A 23,691-nucleotide genomic window follows, 5' to 3' on the forward strand; every position below is an offset into this window, starting at 1 on the left:
AATAGTTTTGTAAACAAGGACAAGACCAAAACATATGGGTCAATGAAGCAACATCAGAATGACATCTATCACAGGTTGGATTAACATAAGAATAAAATCGAGCAAGTTTATCTTTAGACATGTGAGCTCTATGTACAACCTTAAATTGTATTAGAGCATGTTTAGCACAGATAGAGGATGAGTTTACCAATAATAAAATTTTTTCCCATTGCTCAATAGATATAGGGCAATGCAATTCTTCCTGCCATTCCTTCTTAATTTTTTCTGATATATCTGGTTGTACATTCATAATCATATTATAAATGATAGCTACTAAGCCCTTTTGACAAGGATTAAGAGCTAAAATTCTTTCTGTAATGTCCAATGGACATTCTTTCGAAAAAGACTTTAGTTCATTATATAAAAAATTTCTAACTTGTAGATATCTAAAAAAATGGGTTTTAGATAAATTATATTTATTAGATAACTGTTCAAAGGACATAATGTTATCATCCAAAAACAGATCACGAAAACATGTTATACCTTTTGTTTTCCATAAAAGAAAAGCTTGATCTATAGATGATGGTCGGAAAAAGTAGTTAGATATTATAGGACTTGACAGCATAAACTTATTCAAACCAAAAAATTTACGAAATTGAAACCAGATTCGTAATGTATACTTGACCATAGGATTAGTTATCTGTTTATTCATTTTGAATAACAAAAAAGGAAGTGAAGATCCTAAGATTGAGATCAATGAGAAATCTTGCACAGATTTACATTCCAAATTTACCCATTGTGGGCCAGCAACTGTAGTCGATTCTTGTGTCCAAAATATCAAATACCGTATATTAACTGCCCAATAGTAAAATCTTAAGTTTGGTAGAGCCAAACCGCCCTCCTTCTTAGGCTTCTGTAAATATTTTTTACCTAGCCTAGGATTTTTGTTCTGCCACAAATACGAAGATATTTTAGAATCAACTATATCAAAAAAAGATTTAGGAATAAAAATTGGTAATGCTTGAAATAGATATAGAAATTTAGGTAGTATCATCATCTTAATGGCATTAATTCTACCTACCAAAGACAAAGATAGTGGGGACCACCTATTAGCAAGTTGCTTAATTTGATCTACTAAAGGCAAAAAATTAGTTTTAAATAAATCTTTATGTTTTTTAGTAATTTTAATACCTAAATAAGTAAAATAGTCTGTAACAATTCTATATGGTACCTGATTATAAATTGAAGTATGCATATTTAATGGAAAAAGTTCACTCTTATTAAAATTCAATTTATATCCAGAAAAATTACTAAATTGAGCAAGCAAAGAAGAAATAGCAGGAATAGATCTTTCAGGGTCAGATATATATAATAACAAATCATCCGCATATAATGATACCTTATACATCGTCTCCCCACGGGTAATACCTGAAATATTGGGTGATTCACGAATAGCTATAGCCAAGGGTTCCAAAGCAATGTCAAATAATAAAGGACTTAAAGGACAACCATGCCTTGTGCCCCGAGATAACTGAAAAAAGGGGATCTTTGATTATTAGTGAAGACCGAAGCTAAAGGTTTCTGATATATTAATTTAATCCATGATATAAATTTTGAACTAAAATTAAAATGTTGTAAAGTATTAAATAAATATGACCATTCGACTATCAAATGCTTTTTTGGCATCTAAGGAAATGACACATTCTGGGATTTTAGATGAAGAGGTATAAACAATATTAATTAATTTTCTAATGTTAAAAGATGAATAGCGATTTTTAATAAATCCAGTCTGATCCTCAGAAATAATCCAAGGCAATATATTTTCTAATCTAATAGCCAAAATTTTACTAAAAATCTTAAAATCCGTATTCAGCAAAGATATAGGCCGATAGGATGCACATTCAGTGGGGTCTTTATCTTTTTTAAGAATTAAGGAAATAGAAGATTTATAAAAAGATTGTGGTAGTTTACCTATACTTAATGCATCTTTAAAAATTTTACAAAGCCAAGGAGAAAGTATAGAAGAAAAGGATTTAAAAAATTCTGCAGAAAAACCATCTGGACCCGAAGCTTTACCCGAGTTCATTGAGAAAATAGCCTTTTCTATTTCAGACTCCGTAATAGGTGTGTCCAAAAATACACTATCCTCAACAGTTACTTTTGGAATATTCAATTTCCTTAAGAATTCACTCATTATAGAAGAGTTCTTAGTACATTCTGATTGATATAAAGAATTATAAAAATCTTGGAAGGCTTTATTTATCTCTTTATGATCAATCGTCAAAGTACCATCTTGTTTGCGAATCTTAGTAATTTGTCGCTTATCCGAAACAATTTTCAATTGGTTAGCTAGTAGTTTACCAGACTTATCTCCATATGTATAGAATTGAGCTTTCGATTTAATTAACTGACTTTCAATCGAGGAGGTTAATAATAAACTATGCTCCATTTGAAGTTCCACCCTTTCTTTATAAAGTTCTTTACTAGGGGTCAATGAGTAGATCTTGTCAATTGCCTTAATTTTATCAACTAATGTTAATATTTTAGAATTAGTTCGTTTCCTAACTCCAGTAGAATATGAAATAATCTGTCCACGAATATATGCCTTAAAAGTATCCCACAAAATTCCACTAGAGATGTCTGCTGTAGAATTTATTGAAAAAAACAAATCAATTTGCTGTTTAATAAAGTTAACAAAGTCAGAGTCCTGCAGTAAAACAGGATTAAACCTCCAACCTTTAGTACTAATATATGAATTCGTCACCTTAATAGATAACTTCAAAGGTGCATGATCAGATATAGCAATAGAGTCATATTTGCAATCCATAACATCTATAAGTAAATGCTGATCAATGAAAAAGTAATCAATTCTTGAGTAATTATGATGCACATGGGAAAAGTATGAGAACTCTTTGTCATTAGGGTGTAGAAAACGCCAAATTTCACAAATAGCTGAATCAATCATAAAAGAATTAATAAGAGAAGCCGATTTGTTCGGAAAAGTTTGAGTGGGCTTGGATCTATCCATCAAAGGGTTTAGACAACAATTAAAATCCCCGCCCATTATCAATCTATATTGATTCAGATTAGGAAAGGATGTAAATAAGCATTTAAAAAATTCAGGACAGTCAGTATTTGGAGCATAAACATTAACTAAAACAACTTTTTGATTAAAAAGTAAACCAGTAATAAGCAAAAATCTACCTTGTGGATCTGAAATTGTTTCATGATGTATAAAAGCAGTTGATGAGCCTATAAAAATAGAAACACCTCTCACTTTGGCTTGCGAATTTGAGTGATACTGTTGGCCCTTCCAAAACCCAAACAACCGCTGACTATCCACCTTCCTTACATGAGTCTCTTGTACAAAAATAACATTAGCATTCATTCTATGGAATACTTTGAATACTTTTTTCCGTTTGATCGGATGATTTAAACCATTAGTATTCCAAGAAACAAAGTTAATAGTCTTATCCATATTGACAATATATATTACAGTTAACATATAGGTTTGAAAGAAAAGTGAACTCATGAACCCGGAAGAGGGAAGTAAGTTCAAAGGGAAACCGGAAGTCACAGCACTGCAGCCATTTTTGTAGTTTCATATAAGCCCATGAAATAAAACTAAGCAAAAAGCAAGCAAAAAAAAGAAAAAAAAGAAAAATCCCCCTCCCACCACCCTCAAAACCCCAGGAAAAAAGCCAAACAGAGGCAAGCGAGCGATCTAATACTAAAATTACCCCCTTGTCTCAAGACGGCAACTCGAACGTAACAAAGTTAAAAAAATACAAACAACCCACATTATAAAAAAGGGTTGATAAAGCAAAAGTTAAAATATAAAATTAATGTTATAAATGTATATAAACAAAAGGGTTAAAAAAATTAAAACAATAAATGAAAGTTTAAAACTTTCAAACACATCAAAACAGTTATGACGCTGCAAACACTGGAGTCTGTCGGGAAGAAGAAACGCCATTTTATTTTTTCCCAATCTTAATATTCAAATGTTAAAAGTGTAAAAAAAGAGCGTATATCGATTTTAAAAAAAGAAAAACAAAAAAGAAAAAAATAACCCTAATAGGTCATTTTCAACACTAATAGATTAATAATATAAAAAGATATAAAATCAGAGTAAGCCCAGTAAAAAAAAGAGAGCTTTAACTGTATGTAAGAAATACATGTGAACCGTATCAAAAAAAAACCCCAAACGTCAATCTATAACAGATCCAAATCTATAGGCTAAATTACATTGGTCAGCCCGATCAAATGTCATTGTTCCAGGAAACCTTGAGCATCCGCTGGCGATTTAAACAGCCGAAAAGATCCATCTTGAAGGGTGACTCTCAGGTGTGCTGGAAACAGCAACGCTTGCTTGTAGCCTTTCTGGTGAAAATTCGACATAACCGATCTAAAAGCCAGCCTAGCCCATAATACCTCCGGGCTATAGTCCTCCAGAATGCGAAAATTGAAGTTTTGATAGGTTATCATACCTTTTTTACGAGCCGCACGAATCAGACGTTCTTTGATATGAGGATAATGGATTCTAAGAATTACGTGTCGCGGTTTCAGACTTGAATCTGCCTGAAATCTGGACACCCGATGTGCCCGATCGATTATCGGGGGGTTATCCAGGACCTCTGCGCCCAGGACATCCACTAGAAATTTAGAGAAGAAAACGGTCAGATCACCGCTTTCAAATTTTTCCGGGATCCCAATTAACCGAAGATTTTGTCTTCGAGAACGATTTTCCAAATCAGTAATTTTAACTTTATAACGATCCATCTGTTGGATCGTCGAAGTTTGCTCTTCTTGTATTTTTTCGATTATACGATCCTTCTTACGAGCAGCTTCTTCAAGAACCAAAATGCTTGCTTGTTGTTCTTTTGATTCCCGTGAAAGGGTCAGGAACTTTTCTTCGAGTGATTTCAAACATTCGTCATACTGTGTAAATCTTCCAAGTAATTTTCTCTCCAGATCTTCAAATTTAGCTTCTATAAACTTCACAACTACTTCTAAAGTTAACGGTTCTTTCGTCTGTTTCGGTTCTTTTGCTTTAGACATTTCAGCAAGTTGAGAATAATTCAAATAGTTTAAGAAGAAAAATTCTATATGTTTAGACCCCTTTAAAATAAGTTTAAGGGGTGTTTGTAGGTTAAAAAAAACGTAAAAGGTTTGGAGCAAAGTCTAGATGTGGTTTACTCCATGAGCGCCATCTTGAGACCTCACCTCACATTTATCTGGGTTAAGCTCCATCTGGCATTTCTCAGCCCATATCTGCAACTGATCTATATCACACTGTATTCTCTGCACGTCTTCCACACTATCCACAATTTCACCAATCTTGGTATCATCCACAAACCGGGCTGGTGTTGCCCAACCCCCAGTGGGTCATCCCCCCAGCAGTATCCAAAGAGGTGCACGTGTTACTGAGGGGAATGGCCACAGGGGAACCCTTCCTAATCCCCTTACCTCCCCTTCAGACTGGGGTTGTTGTTCTCACACCAGTCCACCACCCTCTCCACTTCCTCTCTGTACTCCAACTCATCATCGTTGTTGCTGAGGCCACAACCGCTGTTGACAGGGTTTGAGCTGAATCCCGTGACACAGTCATGTGTCAGCAGCGGGCTGAGCATACAGACCTGGGGAGCGCCAGTGCTCAGTGTAATGGGACTGGAGACTTTACTGTCCACACAGACTGACTGTGGCCTTTCATTCAGAGTCCAGGATCCAGTTACAGAGGGACGTGTTGACACCCAGAGAGGGCAGTTTCTAGGGTACGATGGTGTTAAATGCCAAACTGGTGTATAAATGTGAGACCCCATTTTCCAGGTGGGACAGGACAGAGTGGATGGCAGAGGCTAATGCATCATCATTGGATCAATTCAATCCGAACCAGAAAGTGAACCGGAAAGGGGGCAATGTAGGCAGGAGAGAGGCTTTAATGTGCTCCATGACCAGCCAGTCAAAGCATTTCATAATGGCTGATGTTAATGCCACCAGATGATAGTAATTTAGACAGGTTACTGTCACCTTCTTTGGCCCTGGAATGGTGGTTGCCATCTTGAAAACTGAGGGGCAATGGACTGCTCCAGAGAGATGTGGAATATATCCGTCAGCACCTCAGTTAGCTGGGATGCACAGTCATTCAGAACCCGACCTGGTATATTATCAGCTTTGTGTGGGTTAACACTGGCCAGGGTCTTCCTCACCTCAGCTTCAGCCAGACAGAGGGTCTCCTCCCCTGGGTGTCTCTCTCACCAGCACTTTGTTCTGTGCATCAAACCGGGCGTAAAAGACATTCAGCCTGTCGGGGAGTGAGGCGTCCTGGTCCCTCTGATCTAAAGACAGCATCACGATCCCTCAGCCGTGCATGGCCCTCTGCAGTGAGCCATGGATTCTGACTGGCCCCACACGGATGTGTTTTGTGATGGTAACAGTCCCAGTACACTCCTCTGTGTAGCTGGTCACAGAATCCACACATTCCTCGATGTTACGTGGTTGACATAGGTAGCAGCCTTTCTGAACATTCTCCAGTTTGTGTTTCAAAGCAGTCCTGCAATGCTGAGATTGCTCCCTCAGAACTGGTTTGGCCAGTTTGATCAGTGGTTTGTATGCTGGAATTAGCATAACAGACAAGTGATCTGAGAGCCCAGTGTGGGGCGGGGGAACAGCTTTATATGCTCCTGGTATGTTAGTGTAAACCAGGTCTAGTGTACAGTCGGCTAATTCTGCCCTGTTCTGTTCTCCTGTTTGCCACCGGATGCAAACAGACTGAGAACAGAGGGGTTTCCACATCAGAGACACAGGTCACATTTGGTGAAAGGTCACAGGTCAAAAACAATGCATTGAGGGGAGGGTATTAGGAGAGCGAGAAAGTGAAAGGGAGCAGAAGTGAGAGAGGAGGGGAGAAAGAATCGCAGTCATACAGCACAGAAACGGGCTCTTTGGCCCTCTGGGTACGTGCTGACCATCAAACACCATTGACACTGATCCTACCCTAATCACACGTTATTGTCTCCACATTTCCCCAGTGGCAGTTTTCTGTGGCCATTTAATCTACTGATCAGTGTGTGGAATGAAACCAGGACACTGCTCCAGAGTTGCCTCCTGAGGCCCCTCATCCCATTATGCAAGAAAACAACACACCAGGAGCAGAAGATGTCCCGGCCCCTCAAGACTGACTTGTCCCAGTCCAACACCAGTACACAAGAATGGCGAAGACTGTTAAAAGTGGTGGGGTCAGCATCCATGATCAAGGACTCCTACCACCCAGACTATCGTCTCTTCCCACTGCTTCTATTGGGCAGGAGATACAGGATTCTTGCGTCTCACATCACTAGTTCAAGGACAGTTGTTATCCTTCAACCATCAGGCTGCTGAATCAGAGTGGATAACTTCACTAGCCTCCATTCCAGAATCCAGTGTTGTTGAAATATCCCTACTAACGCCTTCATCTCTTGCAAAGCCCTGGGGTGTAGTCCATCTGGTCCGGGTGACTTACCTACCTTCAACCCTCACGACTTCCCAAGCACCTTCTCCATAGTATTAGCAAGTTCACTCACTCTTACCCCACGACACTCTCCAGTTTCAGATATACAGCTGGTTTCTTCCATCATAAAGACTGACGCAAGAACGATTAGGATGGGAAACAACTTCTTTCCCCAGGCTGTCAGACACTGAACTCCCAGCCTCCTGCCAGGTCACATCACACTTGAAGCATGATGCTGTCTACCTTTTAACTTGTGTCACAAATGCACCTTATTATTTATGAATCTAGAAGTGGTGATATTAACTTGTGTGTGTGTTACCTGTATGTCCGGAGGAACGTTATTTCGTTTGGTGGTAAACGTGTGTACTGTTGAATGATAATAAACCGAACTGGAACTAGAGCTTGAAAACATTTATTAAATTCATCCACCATTTCTATGTCCAACCATTACTACCTCTCCAGCATCATTTTCCATTGGTCTGATAGTCACTCTCTTTTACCCTTGATTTATCTAACAAATCTTTTTGTGTGCTCTTTTATATTATTGGCTAACTTACTTCCATATTGCATCTTTTTTCTTTTTTTTCAGTTACCTTCTATTGGCTTTTAAAAGCTTCTGAATCCTCGAACCTCCCACTAATTCTTGCTCTATTACATGCCCTCTCTTTTGCTTTTATGCTGACTTTGATTTCCCTTGTCATCATGGTTGCATCATCCTCCATTTAAAAGACTTCTTTTTCTTTGGGATTTATCTATCCTACACCTTCTGAATTGCTCCAGAAATTCCAACCATTGCTGTTCTACTGTCTTCACTGCAAGTATTCCCTTTCAATCAACTTTGGCCAGCTCCACTCTCATGCCTTCTCTTGGAATGCAGCGCCAATCTGATTTTCCAAATCTGCCTGCATATTGAAAACCCCATGACTATCGTAACATTGCCCTTTTCTCATGCTTTTTTTTAAATCTCCTGTTGTAATTTCTACCCCACATTCTGGCTACTGTTAAGAGTCTTGTATATAACTCCCAACAGGGTCTTTTTATCCTACATTTTCTTAACTCGACCCCCAAGGATTCAACATCTTCCAATATTATTCACCTGTTTCTAAGGATTTGATTTTATTTTTTACCAAGAGAGCCACCCCACTTCCTCTGCCTACGAGCCTGTCCTTCTGAATGACTGAGGAGGTTGGGGATGAACAAATGGGGGAATTGGGAAGGAGTCTGTGTGTGGAGTGTGTCAGAGTGATGGAACTGAGCCTGGTGGAGAGACTGGGGGAGTGTGGTGGAAGAACAGAACTGCCCTCCAAACTCCATTTCTCACCTGGACCTTCTCTCGTCCCAGATCCAGGTAGGAGGACAAGCCCCGACGCCGGGCAGGAGAAGCCGACGGACACCACGTGCAAAGCCTCTGAGATGATCCCAGGTAACCACTGAGTTCTGATAGGGGACCGTCAGGTACTCCTGATCACAGGGACCCTTTCTGATGCATCTGGCCTTTGTGTGGTTAGAGTCTGCATGGAGCATCTCCCCAAACAGCGACTGGTATTCCTCTTCCCCAAACCCCACAACTTACAGCCCAGGGGGTCGGGGGAGGCCTTGCTCTGACTGGCCCGTGGAACTGGCATGCAGATGTTTCAGAGATGTGCAGGAGGGGTGGAATTCTTCTGCAAGCAAGACATGGATATGGAGAAAAGGGTTTTTGATTATACAAAAATTTGTGCTCATGTGTTTAACATACACATTGTATTGAATGGATAGGAGGGTAAGCAGAAGATTGTGGTGGAAATTGAATTCTGAGAGGGAGTTGGCATAGGATTGAGAATATGTACAATCCTTGTGAGTAAAATTCAGAATCTGCAAGGCTGAAAAAACCCTGATGAGAATTGTATCACACTGACACAGTGGTGTCAAGAAAACAACCTCTCCCTCAATGTCGTTAAAAAACAAAAGGAGCTTGTTATGGACTACAGGAGGAATGGAGACAGGCTCGCCCCTATTGACATCAATGGATCTGGGGTTGAGAGGGTGAACAGCCTTAAGTTCCTCGGCATAAACATCACTGAGGATCTCACGTGGTCTGTACATAGAAGCTGTGTGGTGGAAAAGCACTATAGTGCCTCTTTCACCTCAGATGGTTGAAGAAGTTTGGTGTGGGCCCCCATATCCTAAGAACTTTCTACAGGGGCATAATAGAGAGCATCCTGACTGGCTGCATCACTGCCTGGTATGGGAACTGTACTTCCCTCAATCGCAGGACTCTGCAGAGAGTGGTGCGGACAGCCCAGTGCATCTGTAGATGTGAACTTCCCACTATTCAGGACATTTACAGTGACAGGTGTGTAAAAAGGGCCCGAAGGATCATTGGGGACCTGAGTCACCCCAACCACAAACTGTTCCAGCTGCTACCATCCGGGAAACGGTACCGCAGCATAAAAGCCAGAACCAACAGGCTCTGGGACAGCTTCTTCCACCAGGCCGTCAGACTGATTAATTCACACTGATACAACTATATTTCTATGTTATATTGACTGTCCTGGTGTACATAATATTTATTATAAATTAGTATAAATTGCACATTTAGATTGAGACGTAACATAAGTGTAGCATCTGTGTCCCCAATTTACCCCCGTTCGCCTAGGGTGAACCGCCGTCGCCCTGCCAATAGTGCAGTACTTCGGTGTAAATACGGCAAGAATAGGAAAACAGATTATTATCTGAATGGTGGCTGATTAGGAAAAGTGGAGGTGCAATGAGACCTGGGTGTCATTGTACACCAGTCATTGAAAGTGGGCATGCAGGTACAGCAGGTGGTGAAAAAGGCGAATGGTATGTTGGCATTCATGGCAAGAGGATTCGAGTACAGGAGCAGGGAGGTTCTACTGCAGTTGTACAAGGTGAGACCACACCTGGAGTATTGTGTGCAGTTTTGGTCCCCTAATCTGTGGAAAGACATTCTTGCCATAGAGGGAGTACAAAGAAGGTTCAGCAGATTGATTCCTGGGATGGCAGGACTTTCATATGAAGAAAGACTGGATCGACTAGGCTTATACTTGCTGGAATTTAGAAGATTGAGTGGGGATCTTATTGAAACATATAAAATTCTAAAGGGATTGGACAGGCTAGGTGCCCGAACGAGGGGTCACAGATTAAGGATAAAGGGGAAGCCTTTTAGGACCGAGATGAGGAAAAACTTCACACAAAGAGTGGTGAATCTGTGGAATTCTCTGCCACAGGAAACAGTTGAGGCCGGTTCATTGGCTATATTTAAAAGGGAGTTAGATATGGCCCTTGTGGATAAAGGGACCAGGGGGTATGGAGAGAAAGCAGGTACAGAGTTCTGAGTTGGATGATCAGCCATGATCATACTGAATGGCAGTGCAGGTTTGAAGGGCTGAATGGCCTACCCTGCACCTATTTTCTATGTTTCTATTCCAGATACAGAAACCCATTACTGCATTAAGTAACATTACAGAGAAGCCATTTCATTATAACAATACAAAGAAGCCATTTTGTTAGCCTGAACAGTTAACACCACAGTTACTGGTACTGAGAGCCCTACATAAGATTTTTACTCCTGTATATGAAGGTTGTAAGTTGTAAGGTCAATTCCAATTCAATTTACACAGGCCTCAGAACAGTAACTAGGATGTAGACTACAAATTGCAACAGGAGATAGGAAGGGCATGTAAAAAGGACAATGTAATGATAACCATGGGGATTTCAATTTGCAGGTAGATTGGGAAAATCATGATCCCAAAAGAAGGAATTTATAGAATGCCTACGAGATGGCTTTGTAAAGCAGCTCGTGGTTGAACCCACCAGGGAAAAGACGCCTGGATTTGGTGTTGTGTAATGACGCAGTGATCATGATATGATAGAATTCACCCTGCAGTTTGAGAGGGAGAAGCTAAAATCAGATGTATCAGTATTACAGTGGAGCAAAGGGAACTACAGAGGCATGAGAGAGGAGCTGGCCAACGTTGATTGGAAGCGGACATTAGTAGAGATGATGGCAGAGCAGCAATGGCTGGAGTTTCTGGGAGTAATTTGGAAATGCAGGATAGATAAATACCAAAGAAGAAGAAATATTGCAAAGGGAGGATAAGGCAACTGTGGCTGGAAAGAGAAGTCAATTACAGCATAAAATCGAAAGCAAGAGCATTCAGTAAATCAATAATTAGTGGGAACCTGGAGGGTTTTAAAAACTAAATGAAGGCAATAAAAAAGCAATAACGAGAAAAGACTAAATGTGAAGGTTAATTAGCCAGTAATTTAAAAGAAGAAAACAAAAGGTTTTTCAGGTATGCAAAAAGTAAAATAGAGACAAGTGGAAAATGACACTGGAGAGGTCATAATGCAGCATTAAGAAAGGTGGCCAAACTTAATAAATATTTTGTATATGCCTTCACTGTGAAAGACACCATCAGTCTGCCAGAAATTCGAGTGTCAGGGTGCAGAAGTCAGTGTAGTTGCTATTACTAAGGAGAAGGTGGTTGGGTAGGTGAAAGGTCTGAAAGTCGATAAGTCACATTGACCAGATGGACTACACCCCAGGGTTCTGAAAGAGGTGGCTGAAATGATTGTGGAGGCATCAGTAGTGATCTTTCAACAATCACTAGATTCTGGGATGGTTTGGGAGGATTGGAAAATTGTAAATGTCACTCCACTCTTTAAGAAGGGTGGGAGGCAAACAACAGGAAATCATTGGCATCAAAAAACACACAGATTGAGAACAATGGACTGTTCATTTCACTCACACAGGTGTCACGTGTTGAAAGCCACAGATGCAAATTCACCCACTAACAGAACTGAGAGGAGTTCCTAGCTGCTGAGCTGATTCGGAGAGTGAGACAGAAAGGTGGGGGGTGGGGGGGGTGAGGTGAGAGAGGGTCAGAGAGATGCCATGTAGTTTGTGGGGCTGAATATTCAGTTTCTCTGCAAAATATTCCAAATTATTCACTCTGCTTCTGTGGCCATTACAGTTCCAACAGGAACATCCCTCTGGTTAATTCTGCCCTGTTCTGTTCTCCTGTTTGCCACCAGATGCAAACAGACTGAGAACAGAGGGGTTTTCACATCATAGACACAGGTCACATTTGGTGAAAGGTCACAGATTGAAGCAAGAGGCATTGGCACAATGTGAGGTGTTGGGGGTGGGGAAAGCGGAGAGGAAGGAAGTGAAAGAGTTGAGGTGGGGGGGGGGGGGAGAGAGAGAGAGTGTGAGTCACAGATTCAGACAACACAGAAACAGGCCTCCCCACCATTGAGCACATCTAGAAGGTCATTGACACAAGAAAGCTGCTTCCATCATCAGTGACTCCCATCCAGTCCGTGCTCTCTTCTCACTGCTTCCATTGGGCAGGAGGTACAGGAGCCTTGGGTCTCACACCACCAGGTCAAGCACAGTTATTACCCTTCAATCATCAGGCTGCTGAACCAGTGAGGATAACTTCACTCACCTCAATACTAAACTGATCCCAACACCTTGTTCACCTTAATGTGTATTGCAACCAGGGATATTGATTAATTTAACTGAAAATTTTTATTTGTGAATCACGTGCTCCTTTTTTCACCATGGAGTCAAAAAAACAGAGAAAATTATAAAGCATGGTGAAACTAAAAATTCAAAAACTGAAACATCATTAGTCTAAATGTTCATCACTTTTGCTCAGTACTTAACTGAACCGCCTCTCACAGCTATTACAGCCAATAGTCTTTTTTAGATAAGTCTTTATTCGCTTTGCACAATGTAGTGGAACGAGATTTGCCCATTAACTCCTGCAAATTTGCTGAAACTGTGCCAGATTAGTTGGGGAGTGGCGGTAGACAGCTTTATTGTCGTCTTGCCAGAGATGTTCGATTGAGTGAAGGTCAGGACTCTAACTGGGCCACTCAAGGACACAGACGTAAAACAGAACAATAAAGCACAGGAACAGCTCCTTCAGCCCATAATGTTGTGCCGATCCGGCTAAAAGCAAATCAGACAGACTAATCCCTCCGACCTACAGAATGTCCATATCCCAACATCTTCCACACATCCATGTGTCTATCTAAACATCTCTTAAAAGCCTCTCGTGTATTTGACTCTACCACCTCACCAGGCATCCATCACTCTCTGAGTAAAAAAACTTACCCCTCACATCCCCTTTGAACCTAACCCCTCTCACCTTCAATGCATACCTGGATTAGACATTTCAACCCTGGGAAACAGATACTCTCTGTCCACTCTATCTGTGCCTCTCATAATATTATAAACCTCTATCAGATGTCCCCTCAGCCTCCTCCGCTCCAGAGACGACAACCGACATTTATCCAACCTCTCATGCCCTCTGAACCGGGGAGCATCCTGGCAAACCTCTTCTGTACCCTCTCCAAAGCCTCAACATCTGTCCTGTAGTGATGTGACCAGAACGGTTTGCAACAGTCCAGATGTGACCCAACCAGAGTTTTATAAAGTTGCAACATAAACTCTTGACTTTGGAACTCAATGCCTCGACTAATAAGAGCAAGCATTCCATAAGCCTTCTTAACCACCTTATTGAACTGTGTAGCCACTTTCAAGGAGCTATGAACTTGAGTCCAAAGATCTCTCTGCTCAGCAACACTGCTAATGATGTTGCCCTTAGCAATGAACTGTCTCCTTGCATTTTCCCTGTCAAGGTGCAACACCTCACATTTTCTTTCTTTCTTTTCAAATCTTTTTATTAATTTTTTAAGAAAAACATAAGAAAAATATTAGGACAAAACATTTGAGAGTACATAATAGATTAATTAACAATCAAATATGTATTAATCAATACACAGAGTCTCTCAAACTCATAGTATAATGTAAAGGAATTAAGAAAAAAAAAGAACCCCCCCCCAAAAAAAAATCTAAAAAAAAACTAAAAAAAAACTAACCAACATGGGCAATCGCATAATGTTAAATACATACAGCAGTGCCAATGACTCCCAACCTCCATTCACACAATTCAGGATAGTAACAATAAGGTTCAGGATCAGACCATTTAATTCATATGAAAATGTTGAATAAATGGTCTCCAAGTTTCCTCAAATTTAACTGAAGAGTCAAAAACCACACTTCTAATTTTTTCTAAACTCAAACAGGAAATAGTTTGAGAAAACCACTGAAATACAGTTGGAGGGTTAATTTCTTTCCAATTCAGTAAAATAGATCTTCTAGCCATTAGTGTAACAAATGCAATCATTCGTTGGGATGAAGCGGATAAACGCTTATTATCTATCATTGGTAGACCAAAAATTGCGGTAAAAGAATGTGGTTGGAGATTAATATTTAAAACTCTTGAAATAATATTAAAAATATCTTTCCAATAGTTTTGTAAACAAGGACAAGACCAAAACATGTGGGTCAACGAAGCAACATCAGAATGACATCTATCACAGGTTGGATTAACATAAGAATAAAATCGAGCAAGTTTATCTTTAGACGTGAGCTCTATGTACAACCTTAAATTGTATTAGAGCATGTTTAGCACAGATAGAGGATGAGTTTACCAATAATAAAATTTTTTCCCATTGCTCAATAGATATAGGGCAATGCAATTCTTCCTGCCATTCCTTCTTAATTTTCTCTGATATATCTGGTTGTACATTCATAATCATATTATAAATGATAGCTACTAAGCCCTTTTGACAAGGATTAAGAGCTAAAATTCTTTCTGTAATGTCCAATGGACATTCTTTCGAAAAAGACTTTAGTTCATTATATAAAAAATTTCTAACTTGTAGATATCTAAAAAAATGGGTTTTAGATAAATTATATTTATTAGATAACTGTTCAAAGGACATAATGTTATCATCCAAAAACAGATCACGAAAACATGTTATACCTTTTGTTTTCCATAAAAGAAAAGCTTGATCTATAGATGATGGTCGGAAAAAGTAGTTAGATATTATAGGACTTGACAGCATAAACTTATTCAAACCAAAAAATTTACGAAATTGAAACCAGATTCGTAATGTATACTTGACCATAGGATTAGTTATCTGTTTATTCATTTTGAATAACGAAAAAGGAAGTGAAGATCCTAAGATTGAGATCAATGAGAAATCTTGCACAGATTTACATTCCAAATTTACCCATTGTGGGCCAGCAACTGTAGTCGATTCTTGTGTCCAAAATATCAAATACCGTATATTAACTGCCCAATAGTAAAATCTTAAGTTTGGTAGAGCCAAACCACCCTCCTTCTTAGGCTTCTGTAAATATTTTTTACCTAGCCTAGGATTTTTGTTCTGCCACAAATACGAAGATATTTTAGAATCAACTATATCAAAAAAAGATTTAGGAATAAAAATTGGTAATGCTTGAAATAGATATAGAAATTTAGGTCGTATCATCATCTTAATGGCATTAATTCTACCTACCAAAGACAAAGATAGTGGGGACCACCTATTAGCAAGTTGCTTAATTTGATCTATTAAAGGCAAAAAATTAGTTTTAAATAAATCTTTATGTTTTTTAGTAATTTTAATACCTAAATAAGTAAAATAGTCTGTAACAATTCTATATGGTACCTGATTATAAATTGAAGTATGCATATTTAATGGAAAAAGTTCACTCTTATTAAAATTCAATTTATATCCAGAAAAATTACTAAATTGAGCAAGCAAAGAAGAAATAGCAGGAATAGATCTTTCAGGGTCAGATATATATAATAACAAATCATCCGCATATAATGATACCTTATACATCGTCTCCCCACGGGTAATACCTGAAATATTGGGTGATTCACGAATAGCTATAGCCAAGGGTTCCAAAGCAATGTCAAATAATAAAGGGCTTAAAGGACAACCTTGCCTTGTGCCCCGAGATAACTGAAAAAAAGGGGATCTTTGATTATTAGTGAAGACCGAAGCTAAAGGTTTCTGATATATTAATTTAATCCATGATATAAATTTTGAACTAAAATTAAAATGTTGCAAAGTATTAAATAAATATGACCATTCGACTCTATCAAATGCTTTTTCGGCATCTAAGGAAATGACACATTCTGGGATTTTAGATGAAGAGGTATAAACAATATTAATTAATTTTCTAATGTTAAAAGATGAATAGCGATTTTTAATAAATCCAGTCTGATCCTCAGAAATAATCCGAGGCAATATATTTTCTAATCTAATAGCCAAAATTTTACTAAAAATCTTAAAATCCGTATTCAGCAAAGATATAGGCCGATAGGATGCACATTCAGTGGGGTCTTTATCTTTTTTAAGAATTAAGGAAATAGAAGCTTTATAAAAAGATTGTGGTAGTTTACCTATACTTAATGCATCTTTAAAAATTTTACAAAGCCAAGGAGAAAGTATAGAAGAAAAGGATTTAAAAAATTCTGCAGAAAAACCATCTGGACCCGAAGCTTTACCCGAGTTCATTGAGAAAATAGTCTTTTCTATTTCAGACTCCGTAATAGGTGTGTCCAAAAATACACTATCCTCAACAGTTACTTTTGGAATATTCAATTTCCTTAAGAATTCACTCATTATAGAAGAGTTCTTAGTACATTCTGATTGATATAAAGAATTATAAAAATCTTGGAAGGCTTTATTTATCTCTTTATGATCAATCGTCAAAGTACCATCTTGTTTGCGAATCTTAGTAATTTGTCGCTTATCCGAAACAATTTTCAATTGGTTAGCTAGTAGTTTAGCAGACTTATCTCCATATGTATAGAATTGAGCTTTCGATTTAATTAACTGACTTTCAATCGAGGAGGATAATAATAAACTATGCTCCATTTGAAGTTCCACCCTTTCTTTATAAAGTTCTTTATTAGGGGTCAATGAGTAGATCTTGTCAATTGCCTTAATTTTATCAACTAATGTTAATATTTTAGAATTAGTTCGTTTCCTAACTCCGGCAGAATATGAAATAATCTGTCCACGAATATATGCCTTAAAAGTATCCCACAAAATTCCACTAGAGATGTCTGCTGTAGAATTTATTGAAAAAAACAAATCAGTTTGCTGTTTAATAAAGTTAACAAAGTCAGAGTCCTGCAGTAAAACAGGATTAAACCTCCAACCTTTAGTACTAATATATGAATCCGTCACCTTAATAGATAACTTCAAAGGTGCATGATCAGATATAGCAATAGAGTCATATTTGCAATCCATAACATCTATAAGTAAATGCTGATCAATGAAAAAGTAATCAATTCTTGAGTAATTATGATGCACATGGGAAAAGTATGAGAACTCTTTGTCATTAGGGTGTAGAAAACGCCAAATTTCACAAATAGCTGAATCAATCATAAAAGAATTAATAAGAGAAGCCGATTTGTTCGGAAAAGTTTGGGCTTGGATCTATCCATCAAAGGGTTTAGACAACAATTAAAATCCCCGCCCATTATCAATCTATATTGATTCAGATTAGGAAAGGATGTAAATAAGCATTTAAAAAATTCAGGACAGTCAGTATTTGGAGCATAAACATTAACTAAAACAACTTTTTGATTAAAAAGTAAACCAGTAATAAGCAAAAATCTACCTTGTGGATCTGAAATTGTTTCATGATGTATAAAAGCAGTTGATGAGTCTATAAAAATAGAAACACCTCTCACTTTGGCTTGCGAATTTGAGTGATACTGTTGGCCCTTCCAAAACCCAAACAACCGCTGACTATCCACCTTCCTTACATGAGTCTCTTGTACAAAAATAACATTAGCATTCATTCTATGGAATACTTTGAATACTTTTTTCCGTTTGATCAGATGATTTAAACCATTAGTATTCCAAGAAACAAAGTTAATAGTCTTATCCATATTGACAATATATATTACAGTTAACATATAGGTTTGAAAGAAAAGTGAACTCATGAACCCGGAAGAGGGAAGTAAGTTCAAAGGGAAACCGGAAGTCACAGCACTGCAGCCATTTTTGTAGTTTCATATAAGCCCATGAAATAAAACTAAGCAAAAAGCAAGCAAAAAAAAGAAAAAAAAGAAAAATCCCCCTCCCACCACCCTCAAAACCCCAGGAAAAAAGCCAAACAGAGGCAAGCGAGCGATCTAATACTAAAATTACCCCCTTGTCTCAAGACGGCAACTCAAACGTAACAAAGTTAAAAAAATACAAACAACCCACATTATAAAAAAGGGTTGATAAAGCAAAAGTTAAAATATAAAATTAATGTTATAAATGTATATAAACAAAAGGGTTAAAAAAATTAAAACAATAAATGAAAGTTTAAAACTTTCAAACACATCAAAACAGTTATGATGCTGCAAACACTGGAGTCTGTCGGGAAGAAGAAACGCCATTTTATTTTTTCCCAATCTTAATATTCAAATGTTAAAAGTGTGTGCTCGCTTCGGCAGCACATATACTAAAATTGGAACGATACAGAGAAGATTAGCATGGCCCCTGCGCAAGGATGACACGCAAATTCGTGAAATAAAATTCAAATAAATAAAAAAAAAAGTGTAAAAAAAGAGCGTATATCGATTTAAAAAAAAGAAAAACAAAAAAGAAAAAAATAACCCTAATAGGTCATTTTCAACGCTAATAGATTAATAATATAAAAAGATATAAAATCAGAGTAAGCCCAGTAAAAAAAAGAGAGCTTTAACCGTATGTAAGAAATACATCTGAACCGTATATAAAAAAAAACCCCAAACGTCAATCTATAACAGATCCAAATCTATAGGCTAAATTACATTGGTCAGCCCGATCAAATGTCATTGTTCCAGGAAACCTTGAGCATCCGCTGGCGATTTAAACAGCCGAAAAGATCCATCTTGAAGGGTGACTCTCAGGTGTGCTGGAAACAGCAACGCTTGCTTGTAGCCTTTCTGGTGAAAATCCGACATAACCGATCTAAAAGCCAGCCTAGCCCGTAATACCTCCGGGCTATAGTCCTCCAGAATGCGAAAATTGAAGTTTTGATAGGTTATCATACCTTTTTTACGAGCCGCACGAATCAGACGTTCTTTGATATGAGGATAATGGATTCTAAGAATTACGTGTCGCGGTTTCAGACTTGAATCTGCCTGAAATCTGGACACCCGATGTGCCCGATCGATTATCGGAGGGTTATCCAGGACCTCTGCGCCCAGGACATCCACTAGAAATTTAGAGAAGAAAACGGTCAGATCACCGCTTTCAAATTTTTCCGGGATCCCAATTAACCAAAGATTTTGTCTTCGAGAACGATTTTCCAAATCAGTAATTTTAACTTTATAACGATCCATCTGTTGGATCGTCGAAGTTTGCTCTTCTTGTATTTTTTCGATTATACGATCCTTCTTACGAGCGGCTTCTTCAAGAACCAAAATGCTTGCTTGTTGTTCTTTTGATTCCCGTGAAAGGGTCAGGAACTTTTCTTCGAGTGATTTCAAACGTTCGTCATACTGTGTAAATCTTCCAAGTAATTTTCTCTCCAGATCTTCAAATTTAGCTTCTATAAACTTCACAACTACTTCTAAAGTTAACGGTTCTTTCGTCTGTTTCGGTTCTTTTGCTTTAGACATTTCAGCAAGTTGAGAATAACTCAAATAGTTTACGAAGAAAAATTCTATATGTTTAGACCCCTTTAAAATAAGTTTAAGGGGTGTTTGTAGGTTAAAAAAAACGTAAAAGGTTTGGAGCAAAGCCTAGATGCGGTTTACTCCATGAGCGCCATCTTGAGACCTCACCTCACATTTATCTGGGTTAAGCTCCATCTGCCATTGCTCAGCCCATATCTGCAACTGATCTATATCACACTGTATTCTCTGCACGTCTTCCACACTATCCACAATTTCACCAATCTTGGTATCATCCACAAACCAGTCTGGTGTTGCCAAGCTCCAGTGGGTCATCCCCCCAGCAGTATCCAAAGAGGTGCACGTGTTACTGAGGGGAATGGGCACAGGGGAACCCTTCCTAATCCCCTTACCTCCCCTTCAGACTGGGGTTGTTGTTCTCACACCAGTCCACCACCCTCTCCACTTCCTCTCTGTACTCCAACTGGTCATCGTTGTTGATGAGCCACAACCGCTGTTGACAGGGTTTGAGCTGAATCCCGTGACACAGTCATGTGTCAGCAGCGGGCTGAGCATACAGACCTGGGGAGCGCCAGTGCTCAGTGTAATGGGACTGGAGACTTTACTGTCCACACAGACTGACTGTGGCCTTTCATTCAGAGTCCAGGATCCAGTTACAGAGGGACGTGTTGACACCCAGAGAGGGCAGTTTCTAGGGTACGATGGTGTTAAATGCCAAACTGGTGTATAAATGTGAGACCCCATTTTCCAGGTGGGACAGGACAGAGTGGATGGCAGAGACTAATGCATCATCATTGGATCAATTCAATCCGAACCAGAAAGTGAACCGGAAAGGGGGCAATGTAGGCGGGAGAGAGGCTTTAATGTGCTCCATGACCAGCCGGTCAAAGCATTTCATAATGGCTGATGTTAATGCCACCAGATGATAGTAATTTAGACAGGTTACTGTCGCCTTCTTTGGCCCTGGAATGGTGGTTGCCATCTTGAAAACTGAGGGGCAATGGACTGCTCCAGAGAGATGTGGAATATATCCGTCAGCACCTCAGTTAGCTGGGATGCACAGTCATTCAGAACCCGGCCTGGTATATTATCAGCTTTGTGTGGGTTAACACTGGCCAGGGTCTTCCTCACCTCAGCTTCAGCCAGATGGAGGGTCTCCTTCCCTGGGTGTCTCTCTCACCAGCACTTTGTTCTGTGCATCAAACCGGGCGTAAAAGACATTCAGCCTGTCGGGGAGTGAGGCGTCCTGGTCCCCCCGATCTAAAGACAGCATCACGATCCCTCAGCCGTGCATGGCCCTCTGCAGTGAGCCATGGATTCTGACTGGCCCCACACGGATGTGTTTTGTGATGGTAACAGTCTCAGTACACTTCTCTGTGTAGCTGGTCACAGAATCCACACATTCCTCGATGTTACGTGGTTGACATAGGTAGCAGCCTTTCTGAACATTCTCCAGTTTGTGTTTCAAAGCAGTCCTGCAATGCTGAGATTGCTCCCTCAGAACTGGTTTGGCCAGTTTGATCAGTGGTTTGTATGCTGGAATTAGCATAACAGACAAGTGATCTGAGAGCCCAGTGTGGGGTGGGGGAACAGCTTTATATGCTCCTGGTATGTTAGTGTAAACCAGGTCTAGTGTACAGTCGGCTAATTCTGCCCTGTTCTGTTCTCCTGTTTGCCACCGGATGTGAACAGACTGAGAACAGAGGGGTTTTCACATCATAGACACAGGTCACATTTGGTGAAAGGTCACAGGTCAAAAACAATGCATTGGGGGAGGGGATTGGGAGAGAGAGAAAGTGAAAGACAGCAGAGGTGAGGGAGGAAGGGAGAGAGAGAGTCACAGTCACACAACACAGAAACAGGCTCTTTGGCCCACTGGGTACGTGCTGACCATCAAACACCATTGACACTGATCCTACCCTAATCACACGTTATTGTCTCCACATTCCCCCAGTGGCAGTTTTCTGTGGCCATTTAATCTACTGATCAGTGTGTGGAATGAAACCAGGACTCTGCTCCAGAGTTCCCTCCTGAGGCCCCTCATCTCATTATGCAAGAAGACAACACACCAGGAGCAGAAGATGTCCCGGCCCCTCAAGACTGATTTGCCCCAGTCCCACACCAGTACACAAGAAAGGAGAAGACTGTTAAAAGTGGTGGGGTCAGCATCTATGATCAAGGACTCCTACCACCCAGACTATCGTCTCTTCCCACTGCTTCTATTGGGCAGGAGATACAGGATTCTTGCATCTCACATCACTAGTTCAAGAACAGTTGTTACCCTTCAACCATCAGGCTGCTGAATCAGAGTGGATGACTTCACTAGCCTCCATTCCAGAATCCAGTGTTGTTGAAATATCCCTACTAACGCCTTCATCTCTTGCAAAGCCCTGGGGTGTAGTCCATCTGGTCCGGGTGATTTACCTACCTTCAGCCCTTTCAGCTTCCCAAGCACCTTCTCCTTAGTATTAGCAAGTTCACTCACTCTTACCCCACGACACTCTCCAGTTTCAGATGTACAGCTGGTTTCTTCCATCGTAAAGACTGACGCAAGAACGATTAGGATGGGAAACAACTTCTTTCCCCAGGCTGTCAGACACTGAACTCCCAGCCTCCTGCCAGGTCACATCACACTTGAAGCATGATGCGGTCTACTTTTTAACTTGTGTGTGTGTTACGTGTATTCACAGCATCATTTTCCATTGATCTGATATCCACTCTCTTTTACCCTTGATTTATCTAAAAAATCTTTTTGTGTGCTCTTTTTTATTATTGGCTATCTTACTTCCATATTGCATCTTTTTTCTTTTTTTTCAGTTACCTTCTATTGGCTTTTAAAAGCTTCAGAATCCTCGAACCTCCCACTAATTCTTGCTCTATTACATGCCCTCTCTTTTTCTTTTATGCTGACTTTGATTTCCCTTGTCATCATGGTTACATCATCCTCCATTTAAGACTTCGTTTTCTTTGGGATTTATCTATCCTGCACCTTCTGAATTGCTCCAGAAATTCCAGCCATTGTTGTTCTACTGTCATCACTGCAAGTATTCCCTTTCAATCAACTTTGGCGAGCTCCACTCTCATGCCTTCTCTTGGAATCCAGCCCCAATCTGATTTTCCTAATCTGCTGCATATTGAAATCCCCATGACTATCGTAACTTTGCTCTTTTTTCCTGCCTTTTCTATCTCCCATTGTAAGTTCTACCCCACATCCTGGCTACTGTTGAGAGTCCTGTATATAACCCCCAACAGGGTCTTTTTATCCTTGCATTTCCTAAACTCAACCCACAAGGATTCAACATCTTCCAATATTATTCACCTGTTTCTAAGGATTTGATTTTATTTTTTACCAAGAGAGCCACCCCACTTCCTCTGCCTACGAGCCTGTCCTTCTGAATGACGGAGGAGGTTGGGGGATGAGCAAATGGGGGAATTGGGAAGGAGTCTGTGTGTGCAGTGTGTCAGAGCGATGGAATTGAGCCTGGTGGAGAGACTGGGGGAGTGTGGTGGAAGAACAGAACTGGCTGGTGTGTGGACGTTGCAGGAAGAATCAGTCTCAGCCCTGGACCTATCCTCCAAACTCCATTTCTCACCTGGACCTTCTCTTGTCCCAGATCCAGGTAAGACAAGCCCCGATGCCGGGCAGGAGAAGCCGACGGATGTCATATGCAGAGCCTCTGAGATGATCCCAGGTAACCACTGATTTCTGATGGGGGA

The 23,691-nt window shown here is 39.7% G+C and overlaps 1 non-coding gene across 1 annotated transcript; it reads left to right on the top strand.

Moving 5' to 3' along the window:
• The first annotated feature begins 18,791 nt into the window (after window positions 1-18,791).
• LOC140724269 (U6 spliceosomal RNA) lies at window positions 18,792-18,898 on the top strand. Its single transcript, XR_012098079.1, has one exon. It is a non-coding gene; the product is annotated as a U6 spliceosomal RNA (small nuclear RNA).
• The last annotated feature ends 4,793 nt before the right edge of the window (window positions 18,899-23,691 follow it).

The sequence above is a fragment of the Hemitrygon akajei genome, unplaced genomic scaffold (assembly GCF_048418815.1).
Source record: "Hemitrygon akajei unplaced genomic scaffold, sHemAka1.3 Scf000181, whole genome shotgun sequence".
Classification (NCBI taxonomy): Eukaryota; Metazoa; Chordata; class Chondrichthyes; order Myliobatiformes; family Dasyatidae; genus Hemitrygon; species Hemitrygon akajei.